General features: G+C 39.4%; 1 protein-coding gene across 3 annotated transcripts in view; it reads left to right on the top strand.

Moving 5' to 3' along the window:
- Positions 1-19,333, top strand: part of LOC131037472 (bifunctional 3-dehydroquinate dehydratase/shikimate dehydrogenase, chloroplastic) — a 144,040-nt gene that overhangs the window by 38,738 nt on the left and 85,969 nt on the right. The window lies entirely within an intron of this gene.

The raw sequence follows: 19,333 nt of genomic DNA on the forward strand, positions 1-19,333 counted from the left end.
CAATATGATAGGTACGGGAACTCCATTTCCATGCTTGTGTCTGGATACTTTTGCACAAGCTGCCAACTGTCTGGTTACCTCAAGTAGCACTATCCTGTTTGTCGGATATCTCGGCAACATGTAGGGAGGTGAAGGACACCCATGAACTCTGATGTATGTAAACTTTTGAAACTGGATGAACCATGCACCATACTTCTTCACAAGTTCTTGTGCATCCAGAGATAGTCGATTGTGAATCCCGCCTTGCAAAATCCTAGTGATGTTCATCGTGAAGGTACCATTGACTAACTTGTAGTCACTTCTAGGCGGATGATGCAGATGAACATAAGAGTCACAAACCCTCACTTCTCCGGGTCCTCTTCCGATCACTCCTCTGTGAGGTAGCCCTGCATACTCGAAACTCCTGATCAAGGCACATATGACATATGAGCTCATATGGAATGATTTGGTAGGCCTTAGTCTTCTCAACTGCACATCCAGACTATTGCTAATAATTCTGGTCCAATGAAGCGTTCCTTTTCCTTGGACTATCACTTGAATGAAGAAGAACATCCACTTTTCGAAGTAGAAGGCTTGAGGAGCCCCTGTGACTCGGTTGAGCAATGTTATCAAATCTCTGTACTCCTCTTGGAAGTCGATCCTATGCGGTGTGTTGGGAATCTTGTTCAGGCGAGGATGACTTTTGAGCAACCAATTCTTGTTGACTAGGTTCAGACAGGTGTCAGGATCATCTTCATACATTGACTTGGCTCCTTCTAGACTTTTGTAAATCATATCTTTATGCTCTGGAAGATGAAGAGCCTCACTTATAGCCTCCTTTGAAAGGTAAGCTAAGGTGTTCCCTTCCTTGGATACAATCGATCTCGATTGTGAGTCATAGTGGCGGGCACACTCGATCATCAGCTCATGACACTTGATTGCTGGAGGGAAACCTGCCGCCTTGATGATGCCATTTTCAATTATCTTCTTCGCAACAGGCGATGGCTTGCCAATGTAGGGGACCTCTCGAAACTTCTTCACATTGAAGTTTCCCAAGTTGGTATCTCCGATATTGCTCCGTTTGGACATGATCCTGGTCTCCAATTCGTCGTTCTTCTGATCTTCTTTGATGAGAGCCGGGCGACTAGTAGATGCTCCTGCCTTTGGAGTCGCCATCTTGACACCTACACAACATTTCACAATTAGTAATATATCTTGAAGTGTAGAAATCTAGACTTAAAAGGAAGATTTAAGATTTTAATTAGGAAACTTCATGATAAATCTTGAGTTATCATTTCCTAATTAACCATGCAATACTTAGACTTTTCTAAAAAAAGTGTCCAAAATTCAAATCTTCAATAAGGGTGTTAAGATGATTTCGCCATACCTCCTCTTGAGTATTAAACTCTAAGAAATGATGCAAAAATATGAATTTCGCTAGGCAAAGTGTAGATCAAAGTCCTCCCTTGGATGAATTGCGCCTCTTGGAAAAGAATAAACTCCACGTCCTTCTAGTCTTCAACACTTGAAAGAAATTCGCTCCAAGCAAACCAGATTTCGCACCTCCAATTAGCTCTCCAATTTCGCACTTAAGGCAATGATTGAATGATTTGAAATGTGGAGAAACTTCTCCAATATATAGAGCACCTACCCTGCTTCCTCTAGGCCGACTTGGCAAAAAGGAGGTTAAAAATAAATAAAATTCCAAAAAAGGGGGGCCGACTTGGCAAAATAAATCAAAATAGTGCCTTGAGCGCTTTATATTTAATTTTAATTTAATAAAAATCAATTTTAAATGCCTCCAAAATAAAAGTTCGATTTTCTAAGGTTTAAAATCAATTTATTAAATGCCAAAATGCCTTTAATTTAATGCTAATTTAATTTTGATTTTCCAAATGCCTCAAAATTAGCAATTTTGGCGATCAAATGCAATTTGGAGAATATTAATTTTTAAAACAAGGCTTGATTAAACTCCATGATGATTTCGCCTTGGACCCTCTCTGAGGGTCAGGAGCGATTTTCCAATTTTAGCCTTGAATACTTCGCGTCTTGACTTGAAAATCTCCTGGAGTGTAAATTGATATCCAATTAATATGTTGCACTTCAAATTTGACATTTTGTGTGAGGAAAAATAGGTGGAAATGTCAATTTCGCTCTGGACCCTTAGCAAGGGTCAGGAGCGATTTTTCATTTTCTAGCTAAAATCCACCTCAACTTGATTGTTGACCCTTCAATGTCACTCCCAAAATCCATTTCCTCGCACTATAGAGTTAATTCATCAACAATTTTGGAGGAAAAAATGTCCTTAAAGGCAATTTCGCCCTAGACCCTCAGCAAGGGTCAGGAGCGATTTTCTATTTTTTGCTCAAGATTAGCATTTTTCAACGTCCAAAACCTCTTCAAGACATTTCAACTAGGCCTTCTCACTGACTTGCAAACTTAGCTTTATCAAATTTTGGAGAAAAGGTGTGATTTTGAGGTTTTTTGCCCTGGACCCTCAGCAAGGGTTAGGAGCGATTTTTCATTTTGTGACCAAAATCATCAAGTTTCAAAGGCCAAACAATATTCATCATGCTTTTGGAGGTCTCTTCACCTTAGCCTAACCTTGCCTTAGCACCCTTTTGAAGAAAACATGCAGTTTTTGTGATTTTCGCCCTGGACCCTCAGCAAGGGTCGGGAGCGACTTTTTGGTTCTAGGCATATTCCTTCATCTTTTGGATTCCAAATCACCTCTAAGGCACAAAACATCACATCTTCTTCCCATCCACGCAAGATTTTGTCTCAATTCCTCAAACAAAGGAGAGAATCCTGGAAAATCGCTTTGGGCCCTCTCTGAGGGTCAGGAGTGATTTTTGTAATTGCCTTCAAAATACTGACTCTGAACAATCTCTTTTCACTTCAAGGCTTTTTAAACATTATTTCAAACCCATGCCTAGCCTTGGCTTTCCTCAAACCTGGATGAAAAGTCATATATTAGGTTTTTCGCCCTGGGCCCTCTCTGAGGGTCAGGAGCGATTTTTTGATTTTGGGTTGATTTCCTCTTTTGTTGATCATCCAAATTATATTCAATAGGTGAAACACACCTTTCCACATCCATTCCAATCATAAAAATCACTTTGATCTTGCAAGAATAATGCATGTTTGAAAATTTCGCTTTGGACCCTCTCTGAGGGTCAGGAGCGATTTTTGCTATTTGGACCAAAATGCTTCACTTTTCATCTCAAAATTTCTTTGCTAAGGAAGATGTCATCTTGTGTCATGCTATGAATAAGTTCTCATGTCCAAGAAAGGTCAAAAAAATGTGCATACCAAGAATTTCGCTCTGGACCCTCTTTGAGGGTCAGGAGCGATTTTACCTATCCTGGGCAAAACTCCTTCAATTCATCATCTTCAATCAAGTCTGGATACTTTATCATGCTCACTTCATCCTCCACCATGCCTTTGACATCTCAAATTGGTCAAATAAGGCTAAAAATGACCTCTATAAGATTTTTCGCCCTGGGCCCTCTCTGAGGGTCAGGAGCGATTTTCCTGTTTTCAACAAGGTCCTTCATCATTTCAAGTCAAAACTTCTTCAGGTGGGTGGAGAAAGTCATTCATTTCCCCTTCATACTCGAAACTTGGTCCTTTTCCATTGCAAAACGAAGGAAATCAAAATCTCGCCCTGGGCCCTCTCTGAGGGTCAGGAGCGACTTTCCCCTCTTAGGCCAAAAATCATCACTTTTCCTGTCTTCAAAACTTCAATCACCTTTAGTGATGTTCAATCATCCTTCCGGGAGACCCTGCACAAAACAAATTAGAAAAGTCAGTGACAAATATGACTTAAACAATATTTTCGCCCTGGACCCTCAGTAAGGGTCAGGAGCGATTTTCTCCTTTTAGGCCAAATTGCTTCAAATTTAAGTCTCAAATCACTTCGCAAGGCAAAGTCAGGTCATTTTCAATGCGAGGAACCAGTTAGCAAGTCCATCAAAAACAAGAAATTGTGCTCAGGATAAAATTCGCCCTAGGCCCTCTCTGAGGGTCAGGAGCGATTTTTCTGTTTCAGGCATCATCTTACTTCAAAAAATTGATCAAAACTCACCCAGGCAAGAACACACAATTTCTCCTTCAAAAATGCTAATACTTAGTCAAAATTGGATTTTACCCCAAAACCCTGATTAGACCTAACCTAAGACCTATTTGACTCCCCTGAAAGGCTTACCTTATTTCAATCATCTCAATTCTTCAGGAGGACACTTAACAATTCTCCAAAATTTAGCTAGACTCAGCTAGAATGACGCCCAAAAGGAACCCCTAAGGTTTAGCCCTAGTCCAGACATACCACTCACTCACTCAAAATCCTAAAACAGAGAGAAGAACAAGCAGAGAGAAAGCAAAAAATGAAGCGAAAAGAGGGGGTCCCCATTTTAATGGGGCAATGTGTGAAATGGTCACAACACATACCCGGAAACTGAGAAATGCTACTACTGCTGAAAGTTTCTGTCAAAAAGCAGCTCTTTAGTTAATTCGAACCTCCTCAAAAGTGATGACTTTGCCTTCAAGTGTGCTGCTGTCGGCTTCTCCACTGCTAGGCGCCTCACTATGATATTTCTTCGGATTTTTGGCAGCCTCCTTGACCAAAATCGTCCCAACCCTAGATGGTACGGCTGGGTGATGAATATGGCTGGGCTGTGAAGAAGTTGTATGGCCTGCAGCTGCTGTAAATGACAACCAATTCTTTATTTTTGGATGTGCTAATGATTCAGTATTTCCTTCTTCAATTGATGTTATCCTGAAGAAATCCTTTGCAATTTAAGCACACTTAGGACCTCTGATGTGAAGCCCTCTTACAAACCAAATTCAGAAGATATTTCACTTCCTCAAATGGTTGCTCACTGAAGATTAACCGTTCTCTAATGGCTGCTTGCACGCTGAAAACCTCGGGTTTTGCTTGCAAAGAGAAATTCATGAAAACAAATACAATAACAATGCCTTGGTTCGATTTCCAAAGCCCTTTATATAATTCCGACAAGAAGGTCGATTTCTCTCATTAAATCATTTAATAACATTAAATGCCATTTAATGGTATAATACCTTTAACTTAAGCATTTAATATTTCACCTTGGGAAAGGTGCACATAATTAATTAATATTTTGGCCACCCCTTTTATTATGCCTAGACCCTCAACTTAAATCACTTAAGTTATAATATAAGCTGATAACCAAATAAACATTAATATCTCCTTAATTACTCAACATTTTTGCACGCCGTCTGAATAGGGAACTGACATGAGGAAACTGCATATGACCATATCCCCTTTACTAAAAATAGCAGGGGTCCATCTCTAGCATCCCAAGACTTGCTAAAATTAAAGTAGAGCAAATGATGTCCGAATGATGCCAAACGAAGACCAAACTGAAGCACTCTGAACACTGGAGATGATACAAATCCTTAGGAGACCCTCTAACCAAACCTCATTAGCCTACGAGGGTCAAGATGATAGGCTAATCCTCACTGAAGAACTGATGTCAACAAGAAGGGGACATCGCAGTACCTAACATGGCCTAGTAGTCAGGATCTGTTCCCTGTTCTTCTTCAATTCAAGCCTATGAAATGATGTTCTTCGAATGATGTTGCAATATCGCTCTTTCCTACAAGTAATGATCTTTGATAAAAAAGTGAAAAAGCAGCAAGGTTTAGGGATGCTATGCTAATGCTAAGAATGCAAGACAATGGACAATCTCAAGTGAGCTCAATTAAGATTTGCTTTGACATGTCATGAACATCTCCACAAGGCTAGTGTAATCTTCTAGGGACAGCTTGATGATTTTCAAATCACTACCACAAGCATAGATACCTTCAAGGTGAAGCACATCAATGATGAAATAGTAATTGAAGTTAAGCTTGGCTAAGAATAGGTTCAGTTGACTACACATGATACTTCACCATCGATGGAGTACTACTAGCATGAACAATGGGGGCTTCACTATCAATCATGCACATGCATCTTTCATTCATCTAAGAAGTAAAATACTTAAAGCAAATTCTATTCTATCATTTTTTTTGTTTTTCAAATATGAAGTTCTCTCATAAAAGGATGAAGAAACAAGCAAATGCTCCAAAACACAACAAGTCACCAGTGCTTCAATGATTTTATCAATTCTACAACATCGACCAACAATTCTTCAAAACTCTTCTAATCGATCCTTTACAAATGAAATGAGTGGGGCTTATATAGTGCCCCTAGATACAATAAGTGGCGAAGATTAAATCAGAATCAAGGGCCAAGATCATGCCACCTAAACCCTAATTAGGTTTTGTTACAACAAAAACCTAATCTTATTGCAAATTATTAAATATTAGCCAATGGAAATGTGACATCCATTTAGCACAAACATTGAGGAAAAGCCTCCAATAAGAAAAATGATGCCATATGGGATCATAGCAAATTATCTTCTAGAAGCCTATTTCCCTTATCCTTTTCTCTTGTTGCAAATTCAACGAATCTGGACGTCATGAATTCAATCTCAATTATTGGAGCAGCAGGAAAGTTCTTCAACTATTCTTCTAAGAAGCTCACTTCATCTAAGGCAAAGGCAAAGGTTTTCTCCTATCTTGGCCCATAATCTTAAGTCTTGCTAGGAAGTACCATGAATGCGTGTATGTCATCCAACTATTTTTTTGAAGGTGATCCGTTTGTTCCAAAGAATATGATCTTTACTCTCTTAGCTAGTTGATTGGCATCTATGTGGACTCCTTCATTCATCTCCTTCTCAAGTATGATCTCAGCTACCTCTACAATCTTATCATGTATCAAATTTATTGCTTCATTGACTTGGGTGCATCCGTTGTTGATATCTTCAAAAATAACTTCCTCATTTGAAGCAAGTTACACCACTGCTGGAGATTAGGTGATTGTCCATCTTTCAACACTCCACCATTCACCAATGTTTGCTTAGGTTTATCTTCATTGCTTGCAATCTCGGCATGGTATAGTCTCTCTATTGAAATTGAAAGTATCATAAGCTGCCATGAGGATTTGAGTTTTTTCAAGGATACGGCTTTATCAAATATCCTCACTAATTCCTTCACAAATGAATTTGCCTTCTTGAAAGCCTTATTTATCCAAGTCTTCATTAGGTGTGTTGAAGTTCTCATCTCTTCCAAATTGTCAACCGAGTCTAGAGGAAGCAATGATGATGGCGTAGTTGAAGGATCATGTTGCCTTAGCGGTTCCTTGAACTTCTGTAAGTAGCTTCTCAACACACTCACTTCCCTTTCCAATTTCTTGTTCTTTTCTACTTCTAGCCTTAACATATCATGGACTATCTTCATTGTATCATTCATGTCTTCTAATGCCTACTTAGTGGTGGGAGGACCTAAATCAATAATCTCCAAATCACATTCTTTTGCTGTGATCTCGCTTTCTCGCTTATCCACCCTTGGAGTGGCAATCTGTATCACTCAAGATCTTGTACTATCCCTTGACATCTTTGACATCTTAGTTGCTTTCTTCTTTTCAGCAGTCTCGAGTTCTGTTCAAGAAGCTGTCCATGCCATCCAAATGCTCTTCTTCTATCACTATGACTTCTTTTGCTAGTCTCTCCTTGAGCCATGCTAAGATAGTAGATTTCCCTTCTCCCACTTGCACCTCATTGAGTTGTTGATCTTCTCGGGGTGGAGCGGTTACATATCTTCATTCTCAATATCCACATACACATGTTTACCTTCTTTGCTATTAACTTGCTCATGCCGAACTAAATTGCTTTGATCTTGTGGCTGTTTACCCCTGTTTGTCTTCTCGCATCTACTATTTTGGACTAAAGACTCCATTTATTCATTCGCTCCATGATCTATGCTTCCTCTAGGTGGTTGACTCTCCTGAATGGCTGCCTGATTCATCTCCACTTCATGTATGGAGGAAGTATTGATAGAAGGGCGGCTTGATTTTGAATTATGCTTCTCGTGTGAAGGCCCTTCCTTGTGACTTTCTTTTCTCTTTAATCCTCGAGAGTGAGTGGACTGGGTAGCACTTCCACTCACTCTCGTGCTTTTTCTTCATCTGAGGATTTTGTCTCTCCCGTCAATTCAAAAGTTAGCTATGCATTTTGGCTCTTTAACTTTTGAATTTGGATGTCTACCCATTGTCTTGTGTATGCTAAGACTGGCTTCATCAAATCTTTCGAATCGGTGATCTCTACATCAATCCAATTGACCTTCACCTCTTTGTCATTCTCTTGCTCGTATATTAGCTGAATGTGCTTTCCACTATCTTGTGCTTGATCTGGAGTGTTGAAGACCTTGCACATCCTGATGATGTCAATTGGTAGTCTTGAGCACATTTTTCTCCTTATGTCTAAATCATCTTGGGTGTTCATCCAGTAATTTTCCAATTGTAGCTTATGCTTATGTTTCCTTCCATTGGCTCTTCTCATGTTGTTGTAAGGATCAAATTTGTCTCTGGAGAAGTATGGAATAAGGAAGTGAGATCTTAACTCTTCTTTTGATTTCTCTACTGCCTGTAGGGATGGACACACTTCCAATGATTGCCCGATTGAGATGGAAAAAGCAATTCCCGTCTTGTGTTTATTCTTTTTGCACTTTATCATATGTGGTCAATTGTCTCACCAACTCAAGCAATACTATCTTATCGGTGGGATAGTGTGGTAGCATATAGGATAGACAAGAGCATCCTTGAATTTTGATGTAGGTGAACTTGGGAAATTGGATATACCAAGCACCAAATTTTTTTATTAACTCTTTTGCTTGTGGGGATAGCCTTTGATGCATGGCACATTGCAACGTTCTTGTCAAGTGCATGGGGAAAGCATCATTCACCCTCCTGTAATGTGCTTTGTTGGGGTAGTGTAGTTGTGTGTATGACTCACATGCTCTCATCTTTCCAACTCCCATTCCAATTGGACCACTATATGTTAATCCTACGTACTCATGAGCTCTGGCTAATGAATATATGAGATAGGAACTCATCTAGAATGTCTTAGTGCGCTGGAGTCTCTTCAATTGTATGTAAGTGTTATTGCTTATGATTCTTGCCAATTAGATTTTCCCTCTCCTGGTTGATATTGTCTCCATGAAGTAGAACGTCTAGTTGTCAAACTGGTATGCTTGAGGACTTCTTGTAACTCGGTTGAGTAGACTGATCAAATCACCAAACTCTTCCATGAAATCAATTCTGTGTAGTCGGTTGGGAACCTTTGATAGGCCGGGTCTAGTCTTCAATACCCAATACTTGTTGATTATGCCCAGGCATCTCTTGGGATCATCCTCATAGACTGCTTGCCCTCCTCCTTTGCTCTTGTAGACCATGCCTTTGTGATCATGAATGTGGAAGGCCTCACTGATGGTTGTCTCAGATAGGTAAGCAAGTACTCTACATCAGGTGCCACCATCGTTGTATTGCTGGCATCGTAATGTTAGGCGCATTCTACTATCAATTCATTGCATTGGTGGCTGGAAGGAAACCTGCTACATTTACTATCTCGCTTTCGATCATCTTCTTTGAGAATCCGGATGGCTTGCTTGTGTGTAGGGGACCTTGGAACTTCTTCATGTCAATTTGTTTGAGATTGGTGTCTCCTACATTGCTCCAAAATGAGGTGATCTTTGATTTGGGCAACACTTCTCTTGAGTCCTCCTTGATGAGAGTTTGCCTTGAGACTGCTCCTGCCTTTGGGGCTGCCATGTTCTACTTGAAAGAGGCGTCCAAGTTAGGGTGGTGATATGATTTTAATGCTTATAATATCTAAAATGCATCCAAGTTAGCAATTCCTCCTTAAGAGTATTTAAGACCATTGAAATCTTGATGAATTACTAAAACCCTAAGTGTGAGTATAAACCCTAGATTTGTCTATAATCTGAAAATTATCATCTAATAAAATGAATTGTGCTTTTAAGCATGTTAGATGCAAAGAAACGGGACTCGGACTCGACTCGGACTTGGCAAGGCCGGCTCGGACTCGGCGAGGCCGGCTCAGACTCGGCAAGGCCGACTCGGACTCGGACTCAGGACTCGGCGTCAGACTCGGCTGGACTCGGGAAAGTGAAAAACTCAAGAATTTTAGAGATTTTTAAAGATTTAAAACTTGTTTCCGACACCCTTTATTGAATACACCTTAAAGACACAAAAACATCATCAAACTCGGCTCATTTGATTACATACACAAGTATACATCAATCACATAAGAATAAACGCAAATTGTAGCTGAAGAAAATAACAAACATAGATATATAAATATTGTCAAATGTTACAATATTACAAAACTCATGGAATAAAAAATCCATGTCATCATATGATCATCATCAAATGTTTCATACAAATACCAAAGGTAAATAGTAAATACTAAATACAACTACAAGTGTACAAGCCTATGGCTCAGAGGGCCGTGCACCATCTCGCCCTGGCCCCCTGCGAAGGCGTTTAAAGTAGGTCCTGGATGATTCAGCAGCCATAGTCGCTCCCCGTGACACCATGCCATGCTCACCAACATCAGGAACAGCTGTGTCATGCTCGCCAACATCAGGAACAGCTGTGTCACTCTGAGTCTCAGTATTTCCTGTCTCTGCTCGTGCTCTCTGCTCCTCCTCTGCCATGGCTACAGCCTCAGCCTCTATATCTACCTGGTCAATCCAATCAATGTCATCATCACTAAATACAGCTGTAGGAGTCCCAGGAGCTGTCTGATTCTCATTGGCCCACTCTGCTTCAAGATCAACCTCATCTAGAATGATAGGAGACATGTCAACTACTGCATTCTTTCTCATTCTCAGGCGGAGGTTGTAGTGAACAAAGATGAGATCATTCAGCTTCTCCACAGATAATCTATTGCGCCTCTTGGAGTGTATGTGCTCAAACATACTCCAATTGCGCTCACAACCTGATGTGTTGCATGGTTGGCTCAAGATGCGAATGGCCAACTTCTGAATATTTGGTGTCTCTGGGCCAAAAAAGTTCCACCAATGATCTGAGTTTGAAATGAGAAAAATAAATAAAATCAGTCTCACTCATGAACTCATTTAACAAGTTACAATATAGTATTGAATAAAACTAAAATTAAGCCTTACAATTTATTTTTACCTGGCATCATAGTTGTCCTACCGTCTTTGGCGACAGGACGAGAGAAGGTCTCCCCTTGTGCATCTGAGAACATCTGTAGCTCTCGAAAAAGGTCTATCTGAGAAGTACCAGCAGGTCCCATCTTCTCCATGATTGCATATAGCCCATTAAGGACCTCCACATCAGCCTTGAAAGAAGGGATAAAACGGAATGCCGGATTCAGATAATAGGCTGCCGCATGGATGGGCCTATGAAGCTGATGATGCCATCTCCTATCAATGATCTCCAAATGGGACCATACTTGCTCTCATCTGCTCCATAGACGAATCTGATGGCCTCCTTCGCCCTACCCATGCTCTCATATATATAGCCCATTGCGGGCTTATCTCCATCCGCAACTCGCAACAAAACCACCAAGGGCTTAACAAACTGCAAAATTGAAAATATTGTGTAATTTAGAAAAATGAGCAAATAAGAAAATACATATAATAAGTTATAAAACATGAAGTTAAATTGTAGAATTTATAAAAAATTACCTTCACTATCTCATCACAAGGGACCCAAAAGCCTTGCTCATCAAAAATGCAGTCTGCCATATCTATCCCTGCAGGGGTGGTAGCATAGGATGAGGAAGACCACTTCTCACCAACAATCATACGTCTCAAGGCAGACTTAGACCTAAGCATGGACTGCAATGTGAGGAAGTTTGTGGCAAATCTTGTGATTCCTGGATGATGCAACTCCTTCTGCTCTGTGTATTGTCTCATAAGAGCCAACACCCATGAATGATTATATACAAATTTGCAGACATTTCTTGCCCTTTCTACACATTTTTTGACCCATGGGATTTTTCCAATATCCTCCAACATGAGGTCAATGCAATGTGCAGCACATGGATTCCAAACTATAGATGGGTGCCTCTCCATCAATAGTCTACCTGCAGCAACATAATTTGTTGCATTGTAAATTGTAATTAATGGAGGTACAAAGTACAAACTACAAGATAGTAATTAATTTGCAAACAAAATTAGTTTGTAATCAAAAGTTTACCCGCAGCAACATAATTTGCTGCATTGTCGGTCACCACCTGTACCACGTTCTCCTCACCCACATCTTCAATCACCTCCTCTATCTGCTCACATAGGCAGGTGGCATTCTTGCAATGGGCAGAGGCATCAATGGACTTGATGAAAATGGTGCCCCCTGAAATAAAAAAATAAAGCTAGGTCAATGATTATTCAATAAATCATTAGATAAAAAATAAAAAATTAAAGACTATATGAAACTAAAATTAATCAATCACTTGCGGAAGAAACAAGAAAATTAAGGAGAGTTCTATTTCTCCTATCCGTCCAACCATCAGTCATGATGGTGCAACCTTTAGTGCTCCATATGTGGCGTTGTTCATCTAAATCCTTTTTTACATCATCCACCATTTGAGACAAAATGGGTCCCCTCAAATCACTCTCACTAGGGGCTTTGAACTCCGCCCCGCATATGGTAATGGCATCAACCATTTGTTGCCAATAAGGAGACCTGTCGCAAAGAAACTCAATGAGATAAGTTAAGTATAAAAATTCAATGAGATAAGTTCAGTACAAAAATTAAAACAATCAAAGTTAGCAAACATAAAAGTTAGTAAAACATTCACCTGGCTACAAAGAATGGAATACAACTATAGCTCCAAAACCTGCCAACTGCCATTTTAGCAGCATCATGGACCTCCTTGTTCCAACCCATGCCCATGCCCTCAAGCGACGGTTGGGACCCAGGAGTAGTGCGAGGCACAAAGAAGGAATCCAACCTAGATTTACGAATCCTAGGTCCAATGGTAACATTCCCACTACAACTACTAGTGGTAGGAGCATGAGAAGTGGCGGTGGCACTGCCACTTATAGAAGCAGAAGCAGAAACAGAAGCACCAGCAGTATCAAACTGAGTGGGACGATATGGAGGTAAGGAAGAAGGGCCTCCAACACAACCTAACTGTGTCCCTCTTCCTAAAACTGTCTCTCTCCCAATGGCCGCTCGATCCTCCTTTTGTTTCTTTTTTCTTTCAATCTCCTCAACCATTACATAACAATCACGTACGGCCTCAGGGACTGCTTTTAGGCATGGTTCGGCATCATGTCCACGCACACCAGCAATATGGTATTTCAGCCTATATATACCTCCATGGAATATTGTTTTGCAAAACATACATTTTGTTTGCCCCTTCCCTTGCCCTGGAAAATCCTCATGATATTTCCAAGCAGGGTCCTTTCTAATGGGGGGTCTAGAAGCTGAAGTAGACATTTTAGGATCGTTTTGTGAAACTTGAAGTTGAGGCAAATTGAAATAATAAAGTGAAGTTTGCTGTAATAAAACATTACAAATACAAAATAAAATTAATACATATTACATACATTCAAAAAAAAAAAAGTAGGGTTTGTCAAACCCTACTTTAAAAAAAAAGAAATTTACAAACCCTACATAGTACAACACTACAACTACATGCTACATGCTACATACACACACACAAAAGATTTTGAAAGAAGATGTAAAACTTTCAAAATAAATGGATACAAAATTGAATTTTTGCATACAAGAAACAAACTAATCTTCAAAAAAACAATCGTAACTCTTACAACAAGCTTGAAACGAGCTGCAAAGTCTTCCTATCCAACTCTTGATGCACCAAATCGAAACACAATGCAGCTCCAATGTGACAAATTGAAGAAAACTTGAGCTTCCTCCTTGCTGGTTTTTTTTCTATGCACCCTTGTTTTTCTTCCCAACTCACTTTACTCTTCCTTTTTTTGCAAGTGAATGAAATGAAAGTCACTTTTAGGGCTAGAAGACAATTAACATAAAAAAACATTGCAATTTTTTTTTTTTTGTGTTTTCGTTTTGGCTTGACGCCGGCCGAGTCCAAGGCTCGTGACTCGCCGAGTTTGGGCCAAACTCGCCAACTCGGCGAGTCTGGTGATTTTACTCGCCAGACTCGGACGAGTCCGAGTCTGAGCCCCTAGGACTCGCCGAGCATGACTCGGACTCGGACTCGCCGAGTCTGGGTGAGTCCTGTTTCTCTGGTTAGATGATTAAAATATAATGAAAGAAGCATCCTATGATTAAAACCACATAAAATTAATGAACCTAAAGCCGTACCAGCATCAAATTGTTGGTGTTGGAAATAAACCACACTCGGACTGACGATGGACTGGTCCAAGAGGGGCCAGCAACTTAGTGGTAGAGCACTCCAGCAGCGTATGGAAGGTCCTAGGTTCGAGTCCTAGCTGGTCCATGTCTCAACATGGTATCAGAGCCAGGTCCAGGCTAGGAGCCCCGAGCACATGAGAGGTGTGGCTTAAGGGGGGGTGTTGGTGTTGGAAATAAGCCACACCCGGACCGACGATGGACTGGTCCAAGAGGGGCCAGTAGCTCAGTGGTAGAGCACTCCAGCAGCATATGGAAGGTCCTAGGTTCGAGTCCTAGCTGGTCCATGTCTCAACATGGTATCAGAGCCAGGTCCAGGCTAGGAGCCCCGAGCACATGAGAGGTGTGGCTTAAGGGGGGGTGTTGGTGTTGGAAATAAGCCACACCCGGACCGACGATGGACTGGTCCAAGAGGGGCCAGTAGCTCAGTGGTAGAGCACTCCAGCAGCATATGGAAGGTCCTAGGTTCGAGTCCTAGCTGGTCCATGTCTCAACACAAATTAGGGTCTGATTTCAATGAAAATGGTCAAGTAAAGCCTAATTCAGACCTGCAAACAAATTCTAAACTGGAAGGTAACTTCAAATTGGTCTCCAATTTGGCAAAATTGCCCTTGTGTATTGATGCGCTTTCAATATCAAATGCTGACGTTTTGTCCTGATTACTGATGTAGAATCACTGATCCTATTCTTTAATTTGCTGATCTGAAGGTCTTGATAGCTGATGGTAGTGTGGCAAATTTGCTGATTGCAAATAGAGCTCGCTGATTCTATTATTCAATTCGCTCATCTGAAGGCCTTGATCGCTGAGTGCTGAAGTTGGACTTCGCCTTCCTTTGATCAAAATCGCTGCCACTTAACAATGCTATATTGCTGCACATGAAGGATAGAATTGATGATTGATGAAATGAAATGATCAATCTCATCTTTTATAGAGATGTAAGGGCGTGACTCTTGATTGTATTAGGCTGACTTGGTCTTTTATTTAATGTTTTGCAATTGAGGTTTTAAGACAAAAGCCAACTTGCTTTACCCTTTCAAATTTGAATAAAAAAGTTTATTTCCTAGGCGGGCCCTTTTCTTAAGCATAAGCGCTTTAATTATTATCTGTTTCGCCAAATTGGACAATCTTGAAAAAGTTCAGACTTTTGGTATCCCACTGACTGAGATGGATTGGGTTACCAAGGGGTCATCGAGTGAGATTCTAAGGCAGATCAGACTTTTGGTAGGTCACTGATTGAGCACAAGGAAAGTTTGGACTTTTGGTATCCCATTGAGTGGAAAAGTTTGGACTTTCTGGGGGTCACTGACTGAGAAAGTTTGGACTTCAAGGGGCTCATCGACTGAATCTCCTAACTTGTTGATCTTTCTTAATGTTTATTTCATGCTTAATGCCTTGGATTGATCCTCCTTTCATCATTTTCTTGATCATTCACTTCAACATTTTCTTCCATCTTTAGGCGGGGAATTTCACCTGGCACTGACTGAGCTCAGAGTGAGGTCGTGGTTTAGATAGGGAACTGGCCATGGTCACAGATAGCTAACCTCACTTAATCACTTCTACTTCATCAATCATTAAGCCTTGACTCCTTGACATGCTCATTTTGCTTAACAAAAGCCTCTTCATCTTAGATCGGACCTTGGAGGGGTCACTCACTGAGCAAGGGAGATATCGGGCTTTGGAGGAGACACTAGCTGGAAAAGTTCAGACTTTTGAGGGGTCACTAACTGCCAGCTAAGAAAGTTCGGACTTTCTGGGGGTCACTGACTGATAGCTAAGACCAGGCGGGGGTTTTGGGAGGTCACTGACTGTGACTTAAACTTAGCCAAACTTTGAGCAAAAACCACTCACCTTGCCAACTCGAAGGGTCCTTAGTCATTATTTGAAGCCTTCTTTCATAGTCTAATTCTCCATATTGCATCAATGATTTCAATCCCATAATAATCCCTATGCTTGATTCTAATGTTTTCATCTCAGGTGATGATGATCAAATGAAATGATAACCATATGTTGCTCATAACCAAGGTGTTGATGAGCAAAATCATTCCATTTCATCTCATCTTAAGGATCAGATTACTTCCTAATCTAACTAAAACCCTCAAAACTAAAGCAAGAGAGGGGCCCCCATTTGTGATGGGGCGATGTGTGAAATGGTCACAACAGGACACATCATTGCATCTTGCATCATTTGCATAATAATGTACTCCCCAAGTTGCATGGGGTTTTGTTGTGAATAAGGTTTTGGACCTAGTAAAGGTCTTGTACCTATGTTTTCGCTAGTTTCTAGAAGGGGACTTATTCACGTGATGTGATGTCCCCATCCATATGTTAGACCCCATCCATATGTTAGAGCTCTAGAACCAAATAAATAAAGGAAAGCTCCTTGTATTATCTTTATCTAGCACAAATGAACTCTTACAAAGATATATGAAGAAGGAAAGATATATGAAGAAGGAAACACTTAATAATAAGGAGCAGAGATTAATATTTAAAGAGAAGCAATTAAGTTAAAACAATAAGCAGCGATAATTATGATGAAGAACCATAGATCAGATCAGTTTAGAATCGTTATTAAGTTACATGCAGAAATATCTGTCTTCTTGGTGATATGCTTAATTTATGAAGCTTAAATAATGTTCTTGTGCAGAATTTAATAGTAATATTAATAGTCTGCGTATCATAGTTATACTTAATTATGTGATCAGGAGACGTCACGGTAATAACAGTCTGAGATATTGCTTAAAGGAAACAATTACGGTGTTGATGATCATTGGTAGTGATCACAATTGGAAGCAATGACTTATGTAAGTAATGCAGATTAATTGAAAATAAAGACGTAAGTTTATTAAGACAGCAAAGCATACTGAATGAAGGAACCACGATGACAATTTGTTACTGACTAAGCGCTGAGAGGAAATGTGATTAACTAAGTATTGATAATTATCAAACAGCAGTCAACAACTTATATAACATTAAACATTAATGATTAAGGGAAGAATGTTATCAAGCAACTAACCTAAAGGCGCACGATATTATGACAGCGATTTATATTATGAAGAGTATTATTGTTGGTGATCAACTATCCTGAGGGCAGCGATAAGTGAAGATGACAAATCAGAAGGACCAATACCAATTATAATTAATAAATATTAATCATCAAAGTATCGAAGGAAGACAGCTACTATGTTACTACCGATTGGGTTATGCTATAAAGAGGCATGAATTAAATTAGTAATGGCAGCGGATAAACTAATATTAAGAACGGTGATTGGTCAGTTAATTATAAACCAATGATTATTATCGACTATCATAAGGAGGCAATTAACAGAGGGGATAAGAATTAATTAATCATTATTAATTGGCTTGACTATTCTCCATAAGATACAACTATTCGGTGCCTAGAATATTTATTGAAGAAGGAAATATCGATTTAAAAAGTGGGGGAGAATATATTGGCTAGGGAATGGAAAAACACATAAAGGCAGACCAAATCTGACGCATGTCAGAATTGTCTACCTTTTCAACAACCAACTACTAATACAAATATGCTTGGTCAATTCTTATGGGAAATGTTGGAGTTTGATGTGTATTTTTGAGTTCTACTTTCTTTTTCGGATCTGTATTGGATCACCGAAATGCAGCATTTGACCCCGTACCAATAATACGGTGGTTTGTATATAGTGAAATATCAGAGACAGTGACAGTGTGGCAAATGCAGATTGACAATATCAGAGACAATGTCCTTACTCATTAGTGCAATCATAAATCTTCATAACAGGGACAGACATATCACTATAAGTGATATCATTATATACTTTGCATAAAGACATATAAGGAACGTGACCTTGGAAAGAGGTTATTATGGTTATTACAATAAAGCAAGATAAGTTCTATCTTCCATATTATTCTTAAGATTTTGAGTTAAAAGTTATAATAAAATATATACAGTTTTGATAAGATTATATTTATTAATGTATTACAATTCTCACTTTGAGTTAGAATTGCTGTTTCAGGATTAAATTAAGGAAATCCTCAAAAAGGGACATTACACATGACTTAAGTTAACTTAAGTCCTTGGTGTTCTTCTAGAAGATTGATTAGTTGTAACTTGATCTTATTTGATCTCACGACAACTAATTCCTAGTTACCTAGGTCAACACTTTAGTCGTCTCATTGCATAGGATTGACACGTCACAATCTTGTCTAATCCTACCTCTCACTTTGCGTTTATAAGCAAGGCTCTTGTACATTGTAACATATTTCATATCTCAATTGTCAAGCAAGCTCATTATCTTACAAACTGTTTTCTGGAAGGCATATTTGTTTTTGTTGGTGATTTTGAAGTCTGTAGCTTTAACATAAAAGAATGCACACAGTGAAAATACATGGAATGCAAAATTATCAAATAGCGTTGAAAATACAAAAAAGAGAGGAGATGAGATAATAGTAGAGATGGCAGTGGTAACTAAGAGTACAAAAGGAAGACAATAGATAAATGAATCAACGGATTGAAATATAAAGGAAATAAGTTCCAAGAAGAGAAAATTAGTAAGGAAAGTAAGAAAAGAGGTAGAGAAATTGTGGAAGTTATAGAAAGAAGGGATGGGGAGCAGAGGATATTGATGTAGACCAAGAGGCAAACCCCTCCAATTTGCCTAACGACATGGTTGATCAAGTTGCTTTATCAAGCTATTGGTATTCACTACCCTGTGGGCTATGGGATAATTTGGCTTCAATATTAATTATTATCAGATCATTAGCTTTTAAGGGTTTTGAACTTTGCTGGTTTTTAATTTATATTATGTATTTTTTCCATGTATTTGCAAAATTGCATTGGTCATCTTTGTTAAATTTGAAGAATCTAGTTATGTGCACTCTTGATTGGAACATTAAGCCAATAAATAAATGTCCTATGATATGACACTTTGAAAAGATATAAATCAAGCATTTTGTTGCTTACATCAAGTTTTACCTTTGTTGGGAAGGCTAACTAATATATTTGTTTCATTATTTAGGAAATAAATATTGTTGTTACTTATTAGCATGGTCAATCCAAACACTGTCATACTTGTTTCGAGGTACTTCCTCAAGTGTTGACTCTTTTT

This window comes from Cryptomeria japonica, chromosome 6 (assembly GCF_030272615.1).
Source record: "Cryptomeria japonica chromosome 6, Sugi_1.0, whole genome shotgun sequence".
NCBI classification, from domain to species: domain Eukaryota; kingdom Viridiplantae; phylum Streptophyta; class Pinopsida; order Cupressales; family Cupressaceae; genus Cryptomeria; species Cryptomeria japonica.